Genomic DNA, 6,114 nt, shown 5'->3' on the forward strand with positions numbered 1-6,114 from the left:
ATTCCGATTTATCAATATAATCATGTGTGTATCTCCTCTCTTATGCTTACATTATATTGGAGTCTGTCCTCCACAAAAACAGCCAGTTTTCTATGATATATTTGTGATGTGTTTACTTAAACCAGCGATGGAGTGTATTCATTGATGTGTTATATCAGTCTATCCTGTCATTTTTTTTTTTTTATTGATCAAGTATGATCAAAAGGGGAGAATGTAGTGGACATTTTTATTATATCATTCTTATTATATCCTTCATATGCTTAAACCAAATGCTTCTTATTTCCTCTTGTTGTGCTTTTACCATTATCATTCTATTATATTCTCTTATGGGTTATTCCCAGGCTCTGCAAGGCCACAGCTGTTTTAGCGACTGGGAGACTCATACACAGTCACACAAGAACCGTTATGCTATCTGCTCAAGGCCAGAAGGTGTCTCATAACAATCTCGCCGTGTGAATACAAGAGTTATAACATTCCCACTCTTTTCATATATAATCTCTGCTTTTTCATTGTTCTGCTCACTGTCGGGCAGACTTTCTTACACTCTGTTCGACTTGTGACATTATATTATTGTATCGTGTATTTGAAGCTTCAAATAAATAACCAAAAGACAGCTTTTCTCGATTCACCATTTATTTGTTTTGATCACTTTGACTTGTACTCTCCAGCCGTGTTTGGGTCCTAGATTTCCATAACAACAGTCCGTGTGGAGAGTGTGGAGAGAGGCAGAATTCAACCCATCGGCTATTTTTCTGAGGACAATTTAGACTTTGATTAGCTTTTTTATTTCATTTATCAGTATTCAAACGTAGATATCTGTTCATATAGATTAATTGAAATGTCGTCTGGACCTAAAACACCTACTCTCAAGGTCCTAATCTGATTGTCAATGATGACTGGCGAACTATGGAAGAAGTCAGGATCCGGAATTCCTGTCGTCAGACCGATAGCCTATAGATTCTGAGATGACCAAACCAAGGCCCAGAAGTTATTCACCTGTCATGGTGTCAACTTCAACTGGCTTGCTTTGGTATAACGTTTTGCTTTGATAGCTGGAGCTATATTAGTCTGCAGCTGGCTTTTCAGCAGCTTGGGTTTCCCATCCGACAGAAGCAGACAGTTCTGAAGAGCCGACACTGGCAGAAAGCACAGAAATCACAGCACACATTGTTTGAAGATTTACAGCTTCCCCCCAAGGGAACGCAGTCAGCAGGAGGATGAGGGCGCTTCTTCTTTCTCTGAGAGAGAAGGCGAGAAGTATCAACTTTAGGCGCATTCACACTGCCGTACTTTTCCCACAAAGGTTCATGCGAACTTAGTTCATGCGAACTCTTTAGTTCGCATGAACTAAGTACAGATCGCGTTCACACCAGAAAAAGTCCCTGGGGGTGGATTAGGCAAATGAAGCCGCTGATGTCACTTCTTCTTCTTCTTCTGCTTTGGGTTTACTGGCAGGCCGCAAACCACTTCACGGCGTATACTGCCGCCCAAAGTCCCCGGCTGGAAGTCCCCGGAGTTGGGGACTGGCTTCAGTAGAAGCTGCTGGGAGTCCCAGCAGCTTCTACTGAAGCTTTCCGAGTAAATCGTCAGAACGCCGACACCTCCTCATCTCCACCGCTCCCATGTTTTATTTTGTGTTGCCATAAGTTAGTCTCTCTGCGTTGGTGCGCTGTGCTAATGCTAATAATGCTAATGCGAGGATAATAAAATGGCGGCTTCACAACACTTTTTGGGAGTTTTACGGGGCGTGGTTTGCAATCCGCCCAGCCAATCAGAAATACAGCTCTTTTCTCAGAAAAGAGCCGCTCGAAAGTCCCTGCTCTCTAGCAGGGACTTTCGAGCGGGTAAAAAGGTTCGCATGAACTAATTTTAGTACCGGCTCTTTTTGGTGTGAACGCGATCATGAACTAAGTTCGCATGAACCTTTGTGGGAAAAGTACTGCAGTGTGAATGCGCCTATACATCACCATACTGTTAGAATAAGATACAAAAAAAGTACTGCAGTGAGAACAAGAGAAACATTTTGAGTAAAATAAAATATGGAAATATTTATGTGCTTTGGTGACAATGCATAAAAAGGACAGATTGTCAGAGATTTTTACCATAGAAGTTGATTCTGTACATTTCAAATGTATAAAGTAAATAGTTATTTAATTATATAAATGTAATAGTGACACGGCTTAGTCTGGTTAGTTTTTTTGGGTAATACCTTTTTTTGTTTCTTTGTTTTCTTGTTCCTCTTCACTGTTTCTGGCAATTCTGAAAAAGGACATACGAAAATAAAGGTGCTTTCATGGAATTTGAGAAAAAAAAATGCATCATCTGTGTGTCCATATATAGTTTATCTTCATATAAGTGAATAATCACAGTTAAACTTGCAAACTTACCTACAATAACAACAGGAGGGGGGGATATGTCGAGGCTTTGAGACAGAGCGTCAAATAACACAACGCTCTTTGTGGTGAGACTCTCATCAGGGATCATGTGGGCGGAGGCAAGGAAGTGATCTGTTGCAGCGAGGACTAAGCAGCTCAGCAGCAGGAGGGCATGCATCTTTCTCTGGAAGAGAACACACAAAGACACTTAAATGTATGTTGTTTTGGAAAGAAGGTGAGAATCAATGATCCTCTTACTACAAGGTTTAGTCACTGGAAATAAGCTGTTAGTTGGTCCACACTGAAATATCTCATCAATGTTTCGATATTGGTCTTTAGCCTTCACATGATGTCTTAATAGATACGCTTGTTGTTGCATGACTGCATACCTATTTGTTGTGGTGTTGTGCAAACAAAATCTACAAAAACATCTTATTGAAATAATATGTTTAGTGTCCGTTATATCTCTCACAGGCTCCGCCCTCTACTGGACTCTATGGGTACTCTCTTACCCCGCAAGCATTCTCCCACTGAGACTTCTATAGACGTAGCCGGCCCTGGGCGGGCCTACCTGAATGCGCGCGCATCACGCCCTATAAAAGGAGGCCTCGCCTCCTGACCATCATCCTTTTCTCTTCAGCAGCGGAAGTGATTCCACGAGAGACGTTTGAAAGAAGAAGAAAGAGTTATCATTCCTCCAGGGAGTCGCCACTGCTAGAGACCCGGGCCTGTCCTTCGTGCCCTGGTTGAAATAGCGGGCGCCGATCCCCACCACCTTGCTTCGAGTGGTTGGGGGACCAGGATATGGCTGAGGCGGTGCCATTCACGTTCGCCATTCCTTCCGGGTCTGGCGTCCATGGAAGTCCACCGCCCAGGGCTGTACTCTCCCTGGATGATGATCGTGGCGGCGGATGTGTGGGCTACTCACTTATTGCGAGAGATGCCCCCGCCTCACCAGGTCAGAGCGATTATTGGGCCGCAAGGCCGAATAAGTAGCTTGGTCCACGGGCCTTGCCCCAGGCCCGGTTCCCCCAGGGACCGGTGCTCGGTGGCTTCACGTGATATAGGGTCGCCCCTACTTCATCACAGGCCGCCACCGCTGCCCGACGTGTGATGTCCCTGGGATATCACGCCGCGTGGCACTTTCCAAAGAGGATCGTGTTGATCTCCTGGGAGCCCCCGTGTTACGGAAGGGCTCTTTGCTCACGGGATGAGGATTAGTCGCAGCGTAGCTGCTTCTTGCCCATTCCCAGAGGAAGAAACACTGTCCTACACTCCCCGCCCCTGCTGTAAACCCCAGTATAGGGAGCCAGCAGGTGGGCGTGTGCACTTGAGTGGAATAAACCGAGTGCTGTCAAAGCCCTGTGCGGGTTCAAGAGACGCTATTGCCGGCGTGCTGTTGTCAGAAAACACACTTTGCCTAGTATAATGGCTCCGATTAATGCATTTCACCGTTGCAATGGGAAATACAGCGTTAATACGTGGGCGCGCGGCCCTCGTGAGAGTGGCCGCGGTGCGTTCAGGAACCCCCGCAGGAGAACGGTGGTTTACGTTTGTAAACTCTAGTTCTGGAGGGAGGTGTGTGTGTGTGTGGGAAAAATGCATTCAGTAAAGACTATTGCATTTATCCCAGAGTAAGAGTCATTTCTCTCCACAATTCCACTTTCCCCCATAATGTCCGGTTCAAAGAGACGGCATTGTGAAGGCACGCGCGGCCCCCCTCCCCCGAGGGCGGGCCACGGTGCGTTCAAAGATCTCAGTAGAGAGGTGAGACGAAGGGAGAGGTGCAGGCACGGAGATCCCGTGCCCGCGGCGCCCTCCACCTCTTCGGCCCACCCCGTGGAACCGGCGTGCCGGCACTCACGGGGACGAGTTTTCCGTCTTTACGGATCTGGCTGGCGGGGGGAGAACATCTCTTCGCCCGGGACGAGGGGGCGAATCCCGCCTCCTCCCTGTATAATGCACAGATCACTACGTTTTCTAATAAGAATGAGGTTGATCTGTATCCAAATCTAAGTGTATTTTGTTTCCACAAAGGCTACACTTAGGCCTACACACAATGTTAACCGTACAAATTCCCCATTCGCTGCCCCAGCTGTAGCTCCTGTAAAGGAGGTGGCTAATGGGCGTGCGCAGAGAGGGATGAACCGCAGGGAGTGCTATCTAAAGGAGAGCGCTATGCGGGTACAGGGACATTATGGCCGGCGTATTGCTGTCAGAGAACACACTACGCCTAGAGCAAAGACTCCAATGCAGTTTACCCGTAGTGGTAAAGGCTGCATTAGGGCGGAGTCCGCACTCACACAAGAGCGCGTGGCGGTGCGTTCAGGGACCTTAGTAAAACACACTACGCCTATAAAGACTCCGATTAATGCTGTTTACCGTAGTGGTGAGAACAGCATTAGGGTGGAGCGCGCGCTCACACAAGAGCGCGCGGCGGTGCGTTCAGGGTCCTCAGTAAATAATCGGCCCTTTCTGTGTCAACCCTCCAGGGGCAAATCTTCCCTTCGCGGGGAGTTTTTTGCGGTGGAACGGGTCACCAGAGAGTATCACAGCTTCATAGCTGCTGCCCCACAGCTGAGGGCCTGTCCATTAACACAATGTTCTGGGGGATGGAAACTCAGCTGTGTGCTAACAAGGTGGAGGGACAGGAGGACGCAGCGTCCCACTGTACCACATATCTATACACTGTACCACTGTATCACATGGACCACTGTCTTGTGGGTGTCCCACACTCACCTCTTTTTATGGGCATGAAAGAGGTAAATGTGTACTATCAGGGTGGATGGACAGGACGCTGAAACGGGGCTATTCACTCCAGTTCTGCAGCGTCCCATCCCCTTTTATGGGCATGCGAGAGGTGAAGCTATCCTCTCGAGAGGGGATGAGTTTCCTCTCAGCAGAGATTCGGGCTCTGGTGCAGAAACAGGCTGTGTCTGTTGTGCACTCTCAGCGCAGGGAAGAGGGTCTTTATTCCATATACTTCCTGGTTCCCAAGAATACAGGGGAATGCAGACCTATTCTAGATCTCCGCGGCCTGAATGGCCACATTTCCCGCAGGAAATTCTGCATGCTAACTATGAAACAGTTACTGGGGCTGGTGCAGCCAGGCGATTGGTTCACCACCATCGACCTGAAAGACGCGTACTTTCAGGTAGAAATTGCTCCAAAGCACAGAAAGTATCTGCGTTTTGCCTTCCAGGGAATAGCCTACGAGTACAACAGGCTGCCGTTCGGCTATTCCCTATCCCCACGCACATTCAGCAAATGTGTGGCCACAGCGCTTCAACCGCTGCGCGCACACGGCATGAGAGTTTTCTTTTACATAGACGACCTCATAGTCATGGCTGGGTCATGGGCACAGCACAATTGATCACACACCTAACCAGATTAGGCTTCGCGATCAATTGGAAAAAGAGCACCCCCATACCTCACCAACGGGCGTTGTATTTGGGTGTGGTGCTCGATGCAGGCACGTTGCGCGCCACGTTGCGCGCCACCCTGTCAGAGAGCAGACGTGCGTCCCTTCTTCAGGGGGTACGCAGACTGCGACAGGGGGCAACAGTGACAGCTTTTACTGTCATGCAGACGCCGGGTCTCATGGCGGCTGATCACATGAGGGTCCCGTTAGGGTTACTACATATGCGCCGCCTGCAGAGGTGGTTCTCCAGCCTGCGCTTGGATCCCAAGAGGCACAAGCGGCGGCTGGTGACCATACCCCCCTCAGTGAGGGGCAACC

The sequence above is a fragment of the Pseudochaenichthys georgianus genome, chromosome 5, assembly GCF_902827115.2.
Source record: "Pseudochaenichthys georgianus chromosome 5, fPseGeo1.2, whole genome shotgun sequence".
NCBI classification, from domain to species: Eukaryota; Metazoa; Chordata; class Actinopteri; order Perciformes; family Channichthyidae; genus Pseudochaenichthys; species Pseudochaenichthys georgianus.